General features: G+C 33.5%; 1 protein-coding gene across 1 annotated transcript in view; it reads right to left on the bottom strand.

Annotated features, from left to right (window-relative positions):
* Window positions 1–19,367, bottom strand: part of LOC140744231 (uncharacterized) — a 52,321-nt gene extending 32,954 nt beyond the window's left edge. The window contains exon 1 of the mRNA XM_073075761.1: window positions 19,117–19,367. The gene's annotated coding sequence lies outside the window, so the exon portion shown is untranslated. The remainder of the gene's footprint in view (window positions 1–19,116) is intronic.
* Window positions 19,368–21,252: the final 1,885 nt, after the last annotated feature.

Below are 21,252 nucleotides of genomic sequence, written 5' to 3'. Positions count from 1 at the left end.
GATAATCAAGGCTTGCAACGTTGTTGGTTGGTTGGTATTTATTATTGGAATGAGATATTTGGTCCGATATTGGGTTATCTGGTTAAATCTGGATATAGTTTTTAATATGCATGTAGGTACGTCATTCTCTGTTGTAAGTTTTATACAAGTTGCGATATTACGAGATCAAATTGATTCTGTTATACGTATATACTCGTATGTATAAGTATTCAAAGGTATGAAGGACGCAATTTAAGTAGCGTTTCTTACAAAGAGATGTTTCTGAAACTTGCCAATAACAGAACGTTACAATGTTACACGAAACGAAATAATATTTTTTGTATGTTTGATCTTTTCAAATCCTGGACAACTCACGCCGGTTATTTATAGAATCAATCTATCCAATTCTTCTAAAGATCCCAAATATTGAAATTTGTCAATTGCTGCTTCTTAGAATTTTTTAAATTTCAAATGCTGCTTACTAGAAATTGTTAAATTTCGGTGGGCAAAAATTGGTAAGACTGATAATTATAAACGGGAATAAAACAATAACTAAAACTAATATCAATTGGTGAGGCATGTACAATATCTACACCATCGGTGTACATGGTGTGTATATTGTACGAAACATGAAACAAAAAGAAACATAAAGTTAACGGAAAGAGCAAACGTATTTTAGCAAGGCGATCTCAGAATTTTATTTCTCACTGCAGTAGGGGTATTCACCTCGCAAGCTGTAAAGGTAAACAGAGGAAACAGAAACAGGGGGAGCTGCAATTTTCCCCAAGAGAGCATGCAGACGAAACCACTTAACGACTATGTACAAATCGCAATTCACTTTTTCGATACAACCAAGAATGCTGAAGGAAACGACGTTGCCGTAATTTCCTTTTTCGATCGTAAATTGTTGCAATTGTACATACAATTTGCTTGGTGTTCATTAATTTATTATTGCATGTATTGTTTTGACTGGATTTTATTTTACAGTGTTAGTAAAGTTCGTATGTGTATTTGGTTCAATGATTAATATTGGAATGTTTACAGACACATACGCACATACAGATATAATTAAAACGCTGTTATTCACGTCATAAATATGTAGTTTAGTGATTATTTTTATAGTGATTCTATGTCTGTGACAATGACGTTAGGTAAAATTACTAGGTAAAATAAAAATGAATAGTCGTGATCATTGTCTACTTAAATTAAACTCATTAAGCGCATAGCCCTGCACAAGTGCACATGTTCTATCGTAATTGGAATTGGATGGGTGACCACTAATGGCTAAATTTGATTACAGCATTGGGGCAGCGTGGAGGAGTAAGTTTCCACCTTCTATTTGAGAAGCCATAAAAAGGATGTGAAAAAAGTTATCAGCTTTTTTGTCACTTCAGTTACATAAATAAAAAAGACTTCGCTCTTCATAGAAATGTGCAGAACTTCATAACTTTAACGACTCACTCGAGAAATGGGCTTAAGGTAAGGACATGGATCACAAACACTGCATCATTGTATGAGGACTCATAAGCTCTAGCGATGGGGCTCAAAGGAATAATGAGTACCCAGCTTGAAGGTATTACTGCAGGTTGCAGCTACGTTCCGTATTAAATGAATAAATTAGTGGTCAGTTTTCATAATGCCTAGATATTTAAAAAAAAAGGTCAATGCCTTACGTAGTGCTTTCGGCCAATTTATATTGAAGTCGTTAATAGTTTGAAGGATGTAAGAGATTACCTACTTATACTATTTAATTAGTAGAACAGCTCATAGCTATATTAATCATAACGACTACCGAATGTCTTTGATCATAAAGAAGCTCAATGGGTATTTTGAAATGACGTAAAAATTAGTCATCCAAAATAACCATCGCATTTCACTAAATTACCCAACCATTAGCCTCAGAATGATGTGGGAAATGTATGTAGAATGAAATTTAAAAAGTTATGCAAGAATTTTAACGGAATAAGCAAAATACTAAAAAGTAAAAAATGAGTTGTTATTTGAAATCATTTCGAATCGATTACAGAAATTCAAATAATAATTGAAATATAAATGCTACTTCTAAAGTTAAGTATTTTATTTTGTTTCCTGTAATTGTAACTAATGAGATTTCGTCTTCAAAATAAAACGTGATTGTAAAAAACGTAGTGAATTATTGAGTTACTATCTATGTTTATTCGGTCATTTCGTTTCTGTCTTGACTTTCACGTCACCCCTGACATGAATAGATATACTCGAGTAAGACAAGACTTGTATATATTGTGCTCCGTGGCCCCCTGCAGTTCAGCCCCACAGGTGCGTCGGAAGGGTAGCTGGGTCGTTCAAGGATGCACGCATTTGAATATTTGATACTCTTTGCCTTCCCATCGCCGTTTCTTTGAGGTGGCTTGCCTCGTAAAATTTTATTGTACCCCGTATAACAACCCTGACTAATGTATATTGGATTTCTGTGACGATCGGTCCTTAGACGTTAGATTATCTATGGTATACGCAAAGATTATCTGTTAATTATAAAGTTCCCACGATAAACGTTATTGCATTTTTTTGTATCATTGCGATTTGTATGTTCAATCAAAAGTAATTGAAACTATAAATTTAATGATAAAAATTTTCAAACATTTTTTAATGATTTTGTTGAGATTGGTAAAATAGATTACAAGGTTCCATGTGCGTAGAGCGCATATGTAAGTCACTCGAGCAATGTATTTAATGTACTCACAAAAAATCATGATACATTACGGGGCATGCATGCTGGATTTTAGACCTTAATTAAGTAATTAAAATTCGGAGTACAATTTAATTGCATTTTTGGTTGGATATCCAAAAATATTGCATTATCAATGTTCTTTGAATAAGATCCCAGTAATACTCTGAATAAGCAGAACATACATACTTCAGATTTGGTGTTACTTACATGAAGTTTACGACAAAAATAGTGCGAACAACTTTTATCTAATTTTGTGAGCAATTAATCAAAACGGTAAAGTTTTTGTACCGGTCGTGAATCACTATGCGAAAAAGTCTACAAGTTCTCAGTTCTTTGATGCGTGAAGCTCAAGTGAAGTAGACTGTATGTAGATGAATGTGTGAAATTAATGCATACGAGCGTAGATTTTATGCAGCGACGTTTAAGGCTTTTTAATTTCCTTAAGAAATATTTTCACTGAGAGAGGTAAAAGTCTTTCCTTATAAGGAAATAAGGTGTTTAGTTGTACTTTGATCTACATGGAGCGCTTCTGAAGAGTTTAAAGGTTATATAAAAGTTCTTTTATCTCACGTAGTCCCTCCGAGCCCCGCGCGTGACGGGATTGTAATAATAATAAATAATTAATGTATATTAGTTTATAGAGATATTGTCTAATAAATTACTTATTTTGTTCTTGTTTCAGGGTTGAAGTATGATAGCTTATCACGAAGCTTAGCTAGAGTTTAATTTACGATCCATCTATAAAACCCGAGTGGACCTCGTGAGATACTCATAGAAGAACTATACTTATAACCGATTTCTATCGTAAAAGTTTGCATCATAGATTTATTTATTGCAATCAATGTTATTAATAAGATGATAAGGATTGAGACTAATACGAAAATACTGAACATGATTTCTTAGAACTCATTTAGAAGTACAATTTCTTAGAAATCAGGAATTCAAGATGCTCAGATGCACCAAGTTATCGCACCAAAAGAGCGTTAAGTTATTCTAACTGCCCAGTCACCGTATTATTTTAATTGTAACAAAAAATAAACAGGTTTATGCTGTTTTTTCGTTCAACATAGTTGTTTTATTTCTTGTCTGCAATTGTGTTGTATAATGCAATTGGATATAATCGTTCAAGTGCGTGGAGACTCCCACGTTCTTTTGCTTGTGTTGTGGAGAATTCCCTTGTCAATAAATGATACATATCTGATAATTTATTCACAATTGTAATAGCTGCTACATACTCGTATGTACTCGTATATATGGCAAAACATATGTCGAGCAATATATAATATTTTTCTTTTAGTTATAACAATAATACGAGTACTTTTAAACGAGCTAGAGAGAGCTGTGTTCGCTGGTAATTAATTGTTGCTTTCTGTTAAGTAGTATTACTTTGAGATGATTGCCTTTCTGAGATTTTATAAGAATTTTTGTATTTTTATCTTACACATCTTACAAAGTTAACCATGCGTTAGTCTTGACTTATAATTTCACTGTTTTTGGTCTCAATTATGTGAGGCCACTCAGTAATATGTGAGACATGTCCTAGACAGAGTAGAGCCACCTTGATATTTAAATTTTTGATTTAATTTACATCATAAAATATTCAAAAAATTGTTTATAAATCAGCAAGGTCCAACTGCCGACAGAAATTTCTATTCGAAAACCAGTAGGTGTGCTCTAATATTCGTATTCGCCTAGTTCTTGGAACGTGAACTGTCAAATAGTTGTTGCCAATAAATAAATAAGCAATTTATATCGGAGGTTCAATTCACTTGTTAATTATCTGGTTCTACGGCTATTATTGACCAACAGGTTATTCGTTAACGTTAGCTCGTTAACATGCCTACTTTAACTATCAAAATAGTCTTACTTTCTATAAAAGGAAATCGAAATTATCTCACTTGTGGATACATTCCATTTCTCTCGGTAGTTTTGATAATTGAACCTCGCCAGATTTTACTTTTATCGTGCGGTTGTCGTAAAAAGTAAAAGAGGTAGTGTGCAATCGACATTCCACGTCACACGTAATGTCGCCCAGGTAGACGTGAGATATGTGTATCTTATCAAAAACATTAATTTAAAAGGTACAGTTCGATACCGATGAATACGTAAATAAATCGACCTAGGCGTTGAACCTATTAAAGTTTTTTACTTTTACTATTAACAGAAAGAAATTATTGATCGTGGTATAGGTTAATGTATCAATTTTTGCAGTAGTAATCGGTATTTACATTTTACTATGGAATGAATTAACTAGTAAGCTAACTAAGTAAAGTTAACTAAGTATCTACTAAACAAAATTAAAATTGTACAATAAATATAATAATAAATATTTCTTCCGATTATAGCAAAAACAAAAAAAAAAAAAAACAATCTGTATATTTCCTGAAATTGCTTATGTGTATCTATATGTAGCTACCCAATAGACCTGGGTTAACAAGCAAGATTTTCCCTCGGGTAGATTGCAGGGGTAATCGAGATTCGAAACTTTCTTTTTTCGAATTGTTTGTCCCTTCCAATGTAGTAAGTGCGACATCCGACCGCCGCTCAATTGGGCCGCCGTGCAGTGTCTGTCATTGGACTTTGTTAGACTGCTCTATTTACGAACTTATTGTTCCGCTAACCCGTTGGAATGAAACTGTTTTTTTAATCGGCTTCAAAACAAGGAAGTTCATACGACGCTTATTTGTTTGTGTTAGTTAGCATTTGTTTTTTTTTAATCGGCAGAAGAAGGAAGTCCATACGACGCTATTTTATTTGTGTTAGTGTATGTTAGTTAGGATTTGATTATGCTATTTTGTTTGTATATGTGTTCTTCAGTGTATATTACTAATTATATGATTTCATTATATATTTTTATGAAGAGTGATTGCATCACTTTTTGTGCGTGCTTGGGTATCGATTGATGATAAATTATTTAAATGATTTATTTTATTATAAAGTTATTCGGTTGTTAGTTTGTTGTAAGGTTTATTTTGTTTAAGATCAATCATCGATCGATGATGATCATCAGCATCATAAACAAAATAAAACCATAAATATTCACAATACTGACCCACTCAACGGGGCCATTCGTTTCAATTTGTAAGTGTCATCTTCTCAGCTGGTCGAATTACTTGTTATGCAAACGATGACGAATGGAGGAATTTAAAAATCTATTACTTCACTTTGACAAGAAATAGCGCTAGTGTCGAATGTCACAAATAGTATTGTTTGTCGATAAACAAAGGGTTTTAAAAGACGTAGATACAGCACTCGGGTCGACGACCCCGTGTAAAAAGTACATTAAGTACATATGCGGCAGAAAGACAGGAAGCGAAGGTAGCTAGCAACGAACAAAGAAAGCTAATAAAAATGTCTCGTACTGAACACGCATTAATTGACAGTAGCGAGAGTACTAGTTTGCCGTACAAGGAGACAGATCTTCGCTTGTAGGATATAAATAGCGGAGCGGGCTTCACAGATGTAAAGCGGACACCAGTTTTAGAAGTGCTCGAGTTTATTTCGAACAAGTGTAAATAAATCTAGCTAATCACTTTCGTCCGCAGCTGTCACTTTCATTGCCCGCTCGCCTTGTCCTGGCTAGTTATCGAACGACCTTATATGGGGACGTGCGGCTAAAAATATTATTAAGGAATGCGCTTACAACAACATTCAAGCATTGAAATGTTAATGTTAGATACCTATCTACGCTCGTCACTGCGGTAGTTTAGTAGGTATCGTGTATCTAAGTGTTGTTTACCGATATATATCGGATGTATAAGACCTCTGTCGAGTTGTAAGGGTTCTCTATACGTTAAATTGTCAATTTAATGTTTAAAATGATAAAATTAATCGTAGACGCATGGGTAGAGCAATAAGACTACATAGTAGTTTGTGAATCGATAATTATTGTAATAATTGTAGGTTTTGTATTATCACATTCTCGAGAAGAAATAAACGATGGTTTATAATGTCAAACTAAAAATTGTTTTCATCAGATTTATTATTCATTCATTATTAGGAAGGATGTTAATTTGAAATGAACTTTTATATAACTTACTTCAAAAAAGAGTAGATTCAGAAATGGTTGTTAATTATTTTTATGTATGTTCACCGATTTTTCGGAAAATGTATGTAAAATATAAGTAAAATATTCAACCTGCTAAGTAATCAATCTTTTATTTATTTTTATAGACGTAAGAACATACCTACATCTTAACTTTTATGTATGTAGAAAATGCGTATCGAATAATTTACGCGCGCTTTTATTAATATAGATGTGCAACAATCATCCGAGTATGGAGTCCTCACATTACAATGCCAAGTCGGTGGATTCCTTACGCGTAGCTCTAATCGCTTCTCACGATACCTTTTTTACAAAACAAAGCCAGTCGTATGCTCTCTCGGAAAGCAAATATACTGTTTGTATTGTTACAATTCACACTGGGATATAAAAGAAACATGGAGTTTGAATTTAAAAGGAATGTTGAGTCTAATCTTTGTATCTATAAGTGAGATGTTGGATTTTGTTTCACTTAATAGTATGCGTAGGTACGTCTCTATACATATTTGTTTAGACTTATAATATTTTTTTGTACGGCATGTATAACGAATATTTAAAATGATCTTGTAAACGAGCTAGTAGGATATTATTAAAACTTTTTTACAAACATAAATGAAAAAGGAACCCAAAATAGAAACAAAATAATAATATGTATTATATTTGTAAAAACAGTTTTTGGAACAAAGTAACTATTTTATCTATTTAACTACCAATAAGCCGCTTGTTGATTTCATTTTAAAATCAATTTAATATTAAATTAGGTGATCGCAATTTTATGAAACTACTATACATATTACCCACCGTAACAACGTTGTAGATCAAAGGCCAGGTCAACATTTCATTATAGTCCGATATGCAGTATACAGGTCAATGTGGAACAGGATGGCATACGCGTAAGCTAGGACAACACAATTTAGGCCACTATATGACGGCTACACATGGGAGGGCATGAACCTAAATTGTTTAGCGGTTTACTTTCAGACTGACAAAGGCTTCACGAATATTGTTTTATCTACAGCAACAATTAAACGAAATACAATGAAATTGTTGTTACGATTAAAAATACCTGCCATTTTACTTGTTACGTGATATCAAATATGAGAAATACTGTATTTAAATTTTCAACTGGTTCTCTTAGATAATGTTGGTTACAACTAAATTGACATCGACAAGACATGTAATACATCTACTTTAGAGGGAGAGGTGAAGGCTGATTTAAATTACGGAAATATTTAGTATTTCTTTTTATCATTAAAAGACGCAATCGAAGTCGCGTGCAGAAACTTATGTCTTTGCAATTTAGTGTCCTTAATTTTAGTCATACATATTAACATTTGAAGGAGGTTAACTATGTTGATATGTCAGAGGTAAACTCGAAAACTACTGGAGCGATTCTAATAATTCTTTCACTTTTAGAAAGCTGCGTTATTCTAGATGGAAGTCGGGACGTAAAAATGGTAGGTCGTACAAATTTTGTGTTACTATAGTGGAAACTACTAAAACAGTGATTAAAATCGCCTAGGTATGAGTCGGCCTCGTGATTAAGATCTGGACTCGTTCAAAGGCAATTTTTTTAAACATCGAACATTAATATTGGACTCACGGTTCAACTCGAACTTAACGGGTTTATATTTATGTTGTAATTTTTTAATCTATAATTTTTAATAATTTGGAAATTGTTGTATTATTTTACAATAATGCAAAAGGATTACGGGATTTAAAATGTACTTTAAAATACTAATACGTTTGTTGCTGTGTCAGTAAAGTATATATGGAAGCTTCCCAACAAATGTGAGCAGCAATAAAGTCAGGGAACTGTATTGAAACTGTCGGTTTCAACTGAATCTCCGGGGAGACATGCACGTCATACTTACTTTAAATATTTCAATACTTTTGAAAATGAACGAATTGTTGCTTTGATTTTTTTTATTTTATTACGATAAGGTACAAAAATATTTACTAATCTCTGGTATGTAGTTTAGAAATCATTTCAATATCTAAATAGTATTAATTTGACTTTACCAATGTAAATATATTAATTAATAATAGAAGTATAATTCTATGTTAACTGCAAAAACATTAAAATGTATTTTGTCACTATTTTTTTTAATTTAGAATACAATTTGTCTCATAAAATATAAGAAGATTTAGTATTCAATCTTAAAAAGGCTTTGTTTTGCAGCATACAATATTCATTAATTTATACGTTTAAAAATCCGTATTCCGTTGCAGTTGATTTCCGTAACTAATTGCCCATAGTAAATGATTAACGGCAATTTGTTATGTTAAGATTCGTTTAGACGTTACAAGGACATTTTGAATAACGGCCGAACAAAAACGATGACATAATAACAGTCCAGCCCATGTGGGGTCGCGGGCTTAGGGTTGTCACTTACCAATTTATTTTATTTATTTAGACTAATCAATAAAATTACATGTTTGACTATGATTTAATACTAAAACTTAAAATATGTTTTACATGATCTTAAAAATCATTATAAGTTTTTGAATTTTTGTCTTGTTTGGAAGAAAATAAAGAGTTCATTTAAAAGACAATTAAATTAGACTACAATAAAATTGAGATAGAGTTATCTGAATCGGATTCGTAGTGGAATTACAGTCACCAGCAAGATTTTTGTCTTAAATAAACGTTACGCTGCTATAAGTTTGTGCGACTCAGAAGGTAGTACTAATGTCACAGCAGTAGGCCACTAAGCATTTTGTGAATCAAGAACACATATTAATTAAAATTTCCTTTAAAAAAATATGTAAAAAAGATAATATTCTTAAAATAAAGTTGTATTAATCATGAAAACTTAGATTAGTTCTTTAGTTTCAAGTAATTACGTTTAGCGAATCGAAGCAAATACCTATGATTTCTTGGAACAATAGCATTTGCGGTTATAGCGTAGAAACAACATAGATATTTTAACTACATGTAATAACAATGGATGTTTTTTTTATTCTGAACTTATATTAAAAATTTGATTCTGAACTTATATTATTTATTATATTCTAATTGCCAGCCCTATATGGACGGTGTAATGCAACAAACTTCGAAGCGCGGCGCTGCGACCAAAACAAATGGACGCGACACCGTTACAACACTTCGCGGAATTAAATAAAGAAAAAAGGCAGCCAACAACGGTAATCTTTGTTCGCTGCGTAAGGTCGAAACCCTCTCACAGTAAAGCACCAGCAATCGCGACGCTCGAGGCATAATTAGACTGCAATTAGAACTCGCGGCTCGGTTTAATATCAGCGCCACATTTTAATATCACTGTCGAAAATAACTGCTACAAACTGTGCCATCTTTACTGTACAAGTTATCGCGCGGGCCGGGTCCGGCATGTGGGTCCGGGGTCCCACGCCTATTCAGACCAAAGTGAAAACACTAGCGCCAAACTTTAATTCATTATATTTTTTATTCATTATACACAGACTCAAAGGTAAGACGGCCATGGAAATATATGTACAGGCGCAGTGTAACTATTAATGTTCATTAAACGTAATCTTTTAATTTTATTAATACAGTGGGGAGACAAATAGTCGGCAATGTAAATGTTTGCCTTGTTTACAATAAATAACTAACCAGAAGTCGGTCGGTTGCTACCTTTATTGCACTCAGATGGCACAGTTCCCAGTGAAAACAGATTTGACTTCTCTTTCTTTACAGAAGTGTTGGTAGAGACAGCGCTGAATATTAATTCGTAAGTTTACCGTGCCGATTAGCGCTGTTACCGCTTAAAATGCATTGACTCGCAAAACATTAAAATTACGGAGTCGTAAATATTTATTTAGTGTTAAAAGGCAAGTTGTGAAGTAAGTAGAGGATAATTGCTTCCTTGTTAAGTAAGGAGGCGGTGGAGTCATGTCAATAAGGTCTTTTATCAAACGACGCGTTCCAGATCAAAATTGGATCAGGTCGTTGATTGCTCCGAAGGACTGGTATCGAATCGACGCTGTTATCGGCAAAAAGCTGATACGCGGAAGAAATCTTGATTCTATAAGATGCGAGAAAAAGACGAGTCTCGGTTCCAGGAATCTTGAGCACTAACGAGTATGAACCGACAACAAAGGTGAAGAAAAAGCGATCAGTAATGTAGCTATTGTATGTCCATGAGGCGAAGACGGAAGGCACCGTGAGAGTGAGCGCGGGAGTCGACTTGCCCCGTCGCGGGAAAATCTCGCTCCCATATATTTTGTTCACATGGACTGTGGCACAAAAAGATAATATTGAACGAATTACGTGTAAACGTGATTTATCGAAATGAAAGTAGTACCGAATGATCTGTATTAAACTGAGAGGATTTACTTTGTAATAACTTGCACGGTGAAACTTGAAAATATGATGCATTATGAATTTAAAAAAATATATATCATACTAATCCGGAAATCAAATCATTTAACGTAATCAAGCTTATATTTTACGTGATTTTTTTATTACATACTACAAAACTATGGTTTAAATTACTAATCTAAAAAATAAGCATCAGATCAATCAAAAACACATAATAATATAGAATAACCTACGGTTGGTCGGTATGCAAATGATGTTTCGTAGGTAGCGTAGTTAATTAAACAGTGTCTGAGGTAAATCGAGCCAATAACAGTAGCTTTTACGCATTCTCTTTGAAAACATATCAGCTTGCACGCGTAACTTTACTAATTGGGTTAAAACGGCTCTTCGAAAATGGACCACAGGAGTACATTTTACACGCCGCATGGTCTTTGTATTTGCTTCTCTCCGGTCAAACTAGGAAGAAATTTTTTATTAACTGAATAAATAAATCCGGTCAAACTTGATAATGAAAGATATTGTACCGGATTTTGTAGTTTCTACGCCGATTTGTCATTTACTAACGTTTTTGAAACAAAAATTTTAACGTAAAATCTCACTAATTTATATTTTAACGTTGATACAAATTAAATGGGACATTAGCTATAATTAGGTACGTAATAGTACATAATAGATATTACAGTATAAGTTCGTACATAAATTGGTATTTTAAATATATAATTTGAACCTAACTAAAGAATAAAGATACATTTTATAATGTTTACAAGTTTTGTGTAAGCTTGAAAATTATATTTTTAGAACATGATTTTCCAAATAGAAAATACATATTTTGGGAATTCATTGAAGCTTGTTTTATTATCGTAATGGCAAGCATAATGGGAATTGCTTCCTGATTGCCTATTCGCGATAATTTCTGAAATGGTAATATTGGCTAGTTAATTTTGCGATAGATGCGTTGTACGAGTATAATGTTTACCTTTAGGCATATTCGTCATATTTGCACAAATTAATTTGTATTTCGATTTATTTTAATGACCAAAAATAAAAGCTTATTAATATTTCATATTGATTTACGTTTTCATTTTTTTTTATAATATGGGAGTAGCAGACGAGCATGCAGTCCACCTGATGGTAAGTGGCTATTGCCGCCCATGGACATCTGTAATCAACCCCTGATAGGATTAGAATATCCTGTAGTCCTACCTAGTGTAGGACTATGTAGACCAGAAGTCGGCCACAGGTACGCCGCTACCCCTGAGGACTAAACTGGAACGCCTCGGAAAAATATATCTCCCATACCACACCCTTCAAAACAGTACACAGCAGTGCTTAACACTGCTGTTATGATGCAGAAATAGGTGTGGCGGTGGTGCCGCCGGAGTCGAACCACATAGGGTTCTACCACATTCAAAAGTGTGAAATTAACAATAAATGGTCTATTTCACCGTCCAATAAATACTTATTAGTGTCGAATTTAACAGTGAAATGGCAAACCTACAGTAAAGTATGACATATATAGTTTACGGTAAATAATTTATAATCCGAGCTTACTACCTACTTACTAGATTGCAATGCCGCGGGCACGAGTGCCAATGTCAATGCGATCGTGACTCTTATATGGATATTTCTTTTAATTTATGTACTAGACCGCTTTACAACGACGTGTGGTTCGTATCATGTACCTGATATGTGACTTGATAGTTAAAATACTGCCAATGTTCAAAGCTCCTATGCTCTAGGATTATCAGAAATACACATAATATTGTTAAGTAACAGGAAAACAAGGAAATATTATCAATTTGTGGGAGATTATTTACTTGTATTTTCTAAGGGCACTTCATTATTTAACTATTTTCTTATGGCAAAATGTAGATTTATTTTAAAAGTAATAAATATAATAAATCATATACAATAGTTAAAAAGGATATAGGTTTTGTTTGGATTTAAAAAACTTTAAATCTTAAGCGATTTTTTAAACAAATCAAATTGTTATACATATTTTTATGATGCCAAAATAGAATAATTTGATAGGATTTTTTTTCATCAATAAAGTAAATCACAAGGAAGTAGCTTATTTCTGTCGTATTTAGGAAGCTCTATGTTCTCAGAGGTTGTTTAAGAGCGCTGGAACGTTCCAAAACGGCATTCTCGCACAAGTGCGTTATGAACGATTGTATTCATTTACCTAGTTTTTGTAACATAATCCGTGATCATGAGCCGGCCGCACGAACGAGCTGTTTACATTACGGGTCGACCGAACACACTATTGTCAAGAATCGTGCTAAACAGAACACCTACTTACATATAACGATATGAACTTAAATCTAAAAAAAATTAACAAGAAAATACAACCGACTTAACCGTTAAATTTTTTTTCACCATTTTTAGTGATGACATACTAACGTTTATATTAATAAAATATACAATAAATAAAAATACTTAATGGAAAGACTTACAAAACGTACCAGTCGGCGCTACGATTTTTGAAAGTTCCTCTCGATTTCTCTGGTCTGCCATCATCAAACCCTGATTTCCTTATAATGGACCAACTTGGACATATCTTCTTTCCAACAAAAAAAAATCATCAAAGTCGGTTTATAAACGACGAAATCTCCTCCTTTTTTCAAGTCGGTTAATTAAAAGTATTAAAACTATTAGCCTAAAGCCTAAATGATTTACAGTTTTAGTACAACTCTTTGGTTATTTGCAAGTTAATTAAGTAAAAAAAGTTTACTCACGGTCTAAGGCGTTTGTAACCCTTTATTATCTAAGGTTTTTTGCTCCGAAATTCTTCGGGATACCCGCTGATTAAATAAAATAACAACGAGCACTTAGCGCAAAGGCTCGGAAGCCAATTTAAAAAATCATTCAAGCAGTAAAGGACCAAGGTTTCTTTTATTAAATTCTTCATAACCATTTTTGTTTTAGTTTAAGAAAATATTACTTTAAGATAATAAATGTTATTTAGACTAAGACACATAGAAACATATTTCATGTATCGCATATTTTTACAAATCATTTTCGAAAAAAAAAGTTTCTCCTACTTTGCCTGCGAAATAAAAGAGGCCATTGCCCTTAAACGGCTTTAACTTCCCCCTTTTTCTTTGGACCCTTCACTTTGAGAAACACTGCCACAAATGTAACATTTACACGCTTTGATGTGACGTTGGGATGCAGTTACATGCAGTAATTACGGATATATCGGGAAGTAAACATACGAGTACGTCCGTGTTTTACTAGGTCTTTGCTCTATTACGAGACAAAATAACCGTTGCTGAAAGATGAAAAAATATGGTAAAAAAATCAGATGTTTCTCGCTTTTGTACAGTTTTGATTTTTTTATAATATAGGAGTGGCAAATAAGCCTACATTACACCTGATGGTAAATGGCTACTGCAGCCCACGGACATCTGTATCATGGACGTCGACTATAGATGCGCTACGCGACTACGCAGGAATACCTCGGAAAAGTATGTCTCCATTACCATACTTTTATTAGGTCATTTAATATGTTGCAACTGTTTATTACGTCGAGAATATTCTATTTAAGAATATTGTCAACATAATTTTAATGTCGAAAATAAGTATTAAAAGTAACGTATTTTTTACAATGGCGCCCGCATTATCATTTGCGTTATTCCCCCATTGTTCCCGCATTTACATCTATTGTAACTCAAGGACAAGAAATTACTCAAGGAATGATTTTGTTCATAATAATAAAAATTATAAGTAATTATAAAATTTGAAATTAGAAGACATTAAAATATTCTTTGTGGTGATTTTTTATACCCTTAGTATGATTTTTTACGTTTTTACTAAAATTACTGTTTTTGTATTTGTTTATGTATTTTCCATACATTTCCAATCAGTTCTGATACAGTCCGCTAGGGGCGCTGATTGGGAATGTATGGACAACAAATACAAAAACAATCATTTTTGTATAAACGTAAAATCTCATACTAAGGGTACTGAAATGAGACAATTGATGTGTTCTACTTTTGATTAATCTAAGCTAAAGTTTACGTGTTTCTGATACAATCTTTTTTTAATTTCCAAAAAATATTTTATAATTCAAAATTTAGTGTTCGCATCATCGCTCGGTTTCACGAAGCTCGTTTCACAGCCGCTTGCAATTACCAAGCGACGTGAAAGCTTCAGAATTTATAGGGTGAGAAAATGTTCAATACTCATAAATACGGAATATGCGGAGCTCACATAAAATTGACTGTGAACGATTCTGCTAAAACTGTAAGCAATTAAGAATATCTACGTCAAAACTATGTTTGTTCTTCGTCGTAACGTCTGTCTCACTGCTGGGCATGAGTATCTTCTCAGAGTGAGAGGGTTTAAGACTACAACACTGGTCAAGTGCGGTTTGCTGATACTTTACACACAATTGAAAACTTTTTCTTAAATAACTCTCAGTCAGTAATTAATTTCTAATCACCTATCGAAAAATCCGAGGTACATGCCTAGGATTCAATTCGGGTTCTCTCAATCTGAGAACCCGAATTGAATCCTAGAAATTCAAACCAGGAGGCTCTCACTGCATCATTGTTTGTTCTTACTTGTTTTATTGTATCTATTCTTATTTCGGTTCTTTTTACTTTGTTAGCACCCGCATCGTTGTGGGCCGACCGCATTTAGCCCCCACCCCTACCACACCTGCTCGGTTAATTTTAGTAACTCGTTAGCGAGTTTTGAAGTTTTAAGGTACGAGCACATACAGAAAATTATCAGAAATGTTTGCACGAGTGTGGACATTTTACCATATTTTTCTTTTATTACATGTCTACACTACGGGATGTACGATTTTAGAGGGTTTATTAATATTAAAATATAGCTTTAATAAAAGCAAGAAAATTGTTATTCAATCTTCTAGATTTAACTCCTTAGATGTTACACGACTTAATATATGTAAAATATGTTTTTTTTTGAGTCATATGTCGAGTATAAGTCGTATGTTTTGGGAAATAATGTTAATTGTGTGATTATGTTTATTGCAGAATTATTGGAATTTCATCGTTATTTATTACTAATTAAATAAAATTAATGAATAAACATTTAATTTAGTGCTTTAGTTGAGGAATGAAAGTTAAGGAATTATATTTAGTTGAGGAAAATGTGTTTATCTGTTGTATTACAATGAATTTGATAATTGACTATGCTCAGAAGTTTCTGTTTATTTTTATATTATGTCTAAGTAGTCCAGGCCATTCGTCCAATTAGTCATATAACTGAAAAAAATGATATAAATGTAGGAGAACTAACATAAAAGAGTGCATTTTCCACCCGTAAATTTTGTGCTCTGTTCAGAAGGCCGTCTTTAATATCATGCACTTTAATGAGAAATTCAATATCAGTAATATTAATATTTAACATAGTTCCGAAACCATTTTAATCTGTATCTTTCCCAGCATTCATTAACGATAGAATTAAAATTAACACACCCATTTAATTCAAAATAAGATTTAAAATATTTCACATAAAAATAGGCATACACGTGTATTCCCGCTTCTTACAGTTAGTACACAATTACCAGGAAGAAGTGATCTTCTTTGTCTCATTAGTTCCATTAAGATGCGTAGTGGCACTTATCAGCTATTACATGTATTATGTATGATTAGTGCATTACGTTGTGAGCGGGATAAGCAATATATAAAGTAACCGAGTTTTAATTGTAGGAAGTGTGTGATACTTTGCGTGCAATCAATAGCATTGTGGTTTAGTTAGGGCAGCCAATCTATAAGATTTTTGCGGGTGTCAGGGATTCTTGCGGATTCTCTGGACGCCTGAGATTGTTATGGTTTCTCTCATAGAACAGAAAAGCAAGTTTCTGTTTTATGATTTCTCTGCTATCATTCCTTTATATAATTGAAATAAGATTGAAATAGAAAATCAGTGTAGTCCAACACATGGGTGATTGGTCAATATATGTGTGACATTCTATAAGCAGTCGGTCACAAATGTAACTTTTGAGAACTAAGTTAGAGTGCCTCGTGTAAGTATTTATCCCTTATTACATCCTTCAAACTAGAACACTTGATGTCAAATGATCACCTTCAGTCAATATTATACTGTCTGGGTTTGCTACCCTTGAGTACTAAATTGAACCGTCTTAAGTAATATGTATCAGAACACAACTACATTATCGTATCTACACTCCTGGCATGTGGCAGAAATATATATGAAATGGTGCTCCTACTGCTGAGCATTATGCGCAGGATACAGTTGTTAATTAAACTATATTTATAAGGATAACAATTAACTGCGTTGCTTTCCTCGGTTTAAATATTTTATTAGTTTATCGAATAAGCGTTTAGTTTAGTTGACGATAGCTGTTTTTTTTTATAGAAATGATTATGGACTTGCAGTTAAGACCCGTCTCTTTTACCAAACTATGATGATTCTAACGGGATTTTTGTAGTATGTAATTGAGTCTAAGATCCTATTACTTTTACAAAGTTATGTGAGCAGGTGTTTAATCCGCCAATTAATTGTAATTCGCTGCAATGATAAAGGACAACGTCGAGAGCAAATCTCAATTTCAAATTGTTATTAAGGGCACTGTAATAAGATATTATTACCGTGTTATGGGTCTGTGAAGCTTTAATATAAATAAATATCCCTTCTGATGATTTTGTTGTCATATTTTTAATAATAGGAAGCTTTGTGTGTTTCAATTGTGTCATAATTTAATAACAAATATTCGAGAATGTAGCACAACTCTATCATGCATGATGGCCATAGATTGTTGATACACGGTTGGCTCAACACTTCTGTCTGTATTTTTAATTAAATTTTGTTCACACTTCATGTGTAATTATGTTACAAGTAAAGGTCCATCTTCATTAATATTATTTCCATTCTTCGCTACGATAGTGTCTCTTCCGAAGAATGGAAGGCGCAGTCAATAATTTATTGGTTGCTTTCCGGTCTACAGCGTTGACCGCGGATTGGTTCTCAAGCATTTTCTACTTTGATTCACGATTATTACAGTCACCACACATTTTATACCAGGCTACGACATTCTCTAGTTAACTCAACCGTGTCATAGGCTCATAAGTATGTTGTTTGTCATTGTTATTATAGATATTAAATGACGGCCAAGAATTGGTTATTTAAGAACAAAGTAACATTTTGAAAGCAATTCACTGTTTCATTAATTTTATCTTTGGATAACCGCTTATTAGTTATCGAATTATGCATGTAATTTCGGCGAGTTAACACAGGCTATATAACTTGGTAAAGTAATTTTATGACTTATGAATTTATGTAGATTATCGGTTAATATTCATGTTAATTTATACAAACCAACGACAAACTAGAATGGAAATAGTTACAATGTACAGTTTAAAAGGGCCAAGGAACGAATGGATGGTAAGTGCTAATAAACATATGCAGTAGTCATAATATTTACTCTGCGCTGTGTAATCTATCGCGGACGGCTGTTTGTGGAGTTACCGTTATCAAAAGAAAACAAAAGCCACTACTCATACAAATTAATTGAAAACCAATTTATTATTCACATATGCATTCCAAAGTAACAATGTATAATAATAATCATTTTAATAATGAAAGTTTTTTGTGTTTTACTTTCTTATAAGGGATGTGAAAAATCTTAGAAAAGAGTTCAACGCACGCTTGTTTTTAAATTTAATAATAAACGATGAAAATTATAGATAAATGGCATTTGGCATGATTTAACTGCACCAACTGCGTGGGTCTTATAATCGTAGTTAATTAACTTTAATTGTTATTTTTTGTAGTTATTCTTAATTATTTCCGAGACCTTAACAATTTAATGATAACGTTATAGTATTATTACGCTCAGTTGTTTAGCTAAGTAGCTAAGAAATTGATCATGATGGTAATTAAGTAGTGAGTTGAACAATTAGCAATCATTTTGATAAGTAGGCTTTTGGGCCTAAAGCGAATTGTAATGGCATAGAAACCGATTAGATTGCAACAAAACGCACGACCTTCGGTCGGCAATGCAGTCCATGCTGCGATCTCTTCTCGTCCGCATAAATAACAGCTGGACAACACTTCTACATAAGTATAAATTGAAATTCAACACGTACTCACCGTAAACAGACGGCCGTATTGAAAATAAACCGAATACCTCCAATGTGCAAAGTCACAGAACAACGTAAACAACACAAAGTAAAACTGTCCGTGTTTAAATAAAACGAAAGTATTTGTAAATTAAAAACTGATCGTTCAAAAACACCACTTCGTTCACGATATCGAACGTTACGAGTGAAGTTTCGCTTTTTTAAGCGTACGCGGCACACGTATTGCGCACACGGGCAAGTCGGGACGAATGGCGAGATGGTATCGTGTCGTGCGCGTGGTTCGTCGTCCCGCTCCCGCTCGCCCGCTTGCCGGTCGGCCGGCGTGCGCGAATATTCGTTGCGTTTGTTTAGGTCGTTCCCGGTCTCTGCGAAAGTTCCCTGTGGGTACTTCTAAAAAATTAATCGCTAATGAAGTAATGACTTTTTACTTTCGTGGGCACTCTCGATCTACCTGGTATCCTTAGCCAGTATTCACACTAGCCTTATAATAAAACAATACTTAATGCAATAGTGATGTTACTGAGTTGTAACAATTTTGCCTATCTATTAATTAAAACATCATAACAAATGTATTATAATTACATGGAAGAATATTATTTTTGGAGATGTGAGGCAGATTGTTTTCTAAGGCCATGTGTTTGGGTTTCGTTCCACTTCTCACCAAATATTATCTAACTTAACTTTCAAAAGATGAAACAAACAATGAAATCAGATTGTTTTCTTTTTGTCAACAAATACTTCTTAAGCATAGATAAATGGCGAGGAGTGCGTAACATATTTTTGTCATAATATTACGTCACTATTGTTTAATTTTCGCTACAACTCATTATTAAACTATCTATGGCTAAATCAATTAACGACTAACGTAGTATCAAGGAGGTTATGAAAAGTCAAATCAAATCAAATCAAATCTTTATTTGTAAATATAGGTCTTACAGGTGTTCATATGGTAATATAAAGTGCGCTATATTTGACCCTTTTGGGTATACAAATGACATAATTAATAAATCCTATTAGAAATCATTAAAAAAGAAAGTGTCATTATCATTATTTACATGCATAAGTATCACTATTATTAAAAGTAGTAGTAAAATATCATTAAATATAGTGTGGTAGGTAATGAGAACAACCCTTTTTGTTCGCTCTCCGGCCAGACGGGCCATTTCCGTACTACGGATGCATTGCCAAGGAAAAGTGACTTACATTATTCACTAATATGCATAATAATCGGAAATCATTTGCCGTCCGGCGTGGAAGCGACGGTACACTGACACGGGCCGCCTATCTATCTGTAGTTGCTAAGAATATGTAATGATGCATGACATATGTGACTATTATAAAATAAAGATTTTTAATTTAGAAATTAAGCTGGCATAGTACACGAGACACGGCATATCAAGCAAGTTATACACTTGGTGCAATAATTAAAGCATATTTTTTATAATCTAGGCGTAGTAGACGAGCGACGTATCTGATGGTATGTAGTTACCGCCGCCCATGGACATTTGTAATCAAACCAAGATAGGATTAGATATTCCTATCTGACGTCGACCACGGATGCGCCGCTACCCTGAACACGAAGCTGGAACGCCTCGGAAATGTATGTTTCACTTACAACACCCTTCAAACCAAAATATAGCAGCGTTTAACACTGCTGTTATGAAGCAGAAACAGGTGTGGCGGTGGTGCCCCCAGAGTCGAACCACAAAGGGTTCTACCACCTTCGTAATAAAACAATAATGATAACAGCATCACAATATCTATACTAATAACATGATAGTATTCTATCAACAAAAGAGAAGAGAATAATCCGTTGAGATATAAATCTCAACGGATTATTATGAATCTAATAATCCGTTACTACACTAAAAATAATAACTATACACTACTATAACCAACTCTTTCTCTTGAAGTTATAGCTTGCATATACAAAAATTGTAATCTCTAGATGCGAATAAAATGGAATAGCAGTTTTGGGTAATACGACCACTGCATAGAAATACAATGTCAGCCATCTTTATTCTGCTTTATAAAACAGGGGCTACTAGTCAAAACATTTCGGCTAGAAAGTAGAAAATAAAGCAGATGCAAGACCGACTGACATTTGAAAATTGATTTGGGCTTTGGTATATAGAGGCGGATGATC

Source organism: Epargyreus clarus, unplaced genomic scaffold (genome assembly GCF_041222505.1).
Source record: "Epargyreus clarus isolate Ecla_fem2 unplaced genomic scaffold, WU_Ecla_fem_2.2 ptg000008l, whole genome shotgun sequence".
NCBI classification, from domain to species: Eukaryota; Metazoa; Arthropoda; class Insecta; order Lepidoptera; family Hesperiidae; genus Epargyreus; species Epargyreus clarus.
This window is presented reverse-complemented; position numbering and strand designations above follow the sequence as displayed.